Below are 841 nucleotides of genomic sequence, written 5' to 3' on the forward strand. Positions count from 1 at the left end.
AAAAAAAAAGGCTCAAAAGTATTCCAGGCCCTTCTTTATTTGAAAAGCGCAGGTGGCTGGACATAAAGGCCTTGCCCCGTATTCCCAGTACTTGGGAGGCTGAGGGAGAAGGCCTGGAGCTCCAGACCAACCTGGTCTACAGAGTGAGTTCAAGGCCAGCCTGAACTGCATAATGAGACCCTGTTTCAGAAGAGCAAGGTGAAGAGCTATGGGAGAAATCAGCTCTGCTGAGCGAACTTGGGCAGAAAAAGAGAAAAGGAAGATCAAAGCAAAAATAAAAGTACATGCTTTGGGAGATGCAGCTGGGCTACCGCGGGAAGTCAGGCTAGAGGGCGCATCCAATCTTGTTTTATGCCAGATCCACGCCTCGTGGTGGCCCACATATCGGCGCCGTCTTGGGACCTTGTGATGGACGGGTCCTTCTCATTTCCCCAGCCAGCTTTGCTAGTCTTGTCTCCTTTATCACGCTCCGTGTTCTGCATATCTGGACCCAGGTGCTCTCTGCTATCAGAATGTTTATGTTTATCATTTCTTACAGCAGTCAGCCTTCTTTCTCTGGAGGCCAGGAGCATTTCTGGCTGAAATGAGGGAATGAAAGGCCCGGGCCTGTTTTCTGGGGAGGCTCTGGAAGCAGAGCAGAGCCGGCCCTCTCGGTAGCCCGTGAAAGGTTGCTCCCCCGACCCCTGCAGGGAACCCAGCTTCAGACAGTGTAGCCGTGGGGCAGGAGTCTGGGCAGGGTCCACTGGCGCGCGGGGCAGGGGACTCTGGAGGCCACCAGGAAGATGCCGGCTGGGCTGCGGTCATCTGGAGGCCCAGGGGACATTCAACACGTGGCAGGGGG

This window comes from Fukomys damarensis, unplaced genomic scaffold (assembly GCF_012274545.1).
Source record: "Fukomys damarensis isolate Sample0158 unplaced genomic scaffold, DMR_v1.0_HiC HiC_scaffold_16, whole genome shotgun sequence".
Classification (NCBI taxonomy): Eukaryota; Metazoa; Chordata; class Mammalia; order Rodentia; family Bathyergidae; genus Fukomys; species Fukomys damarensis.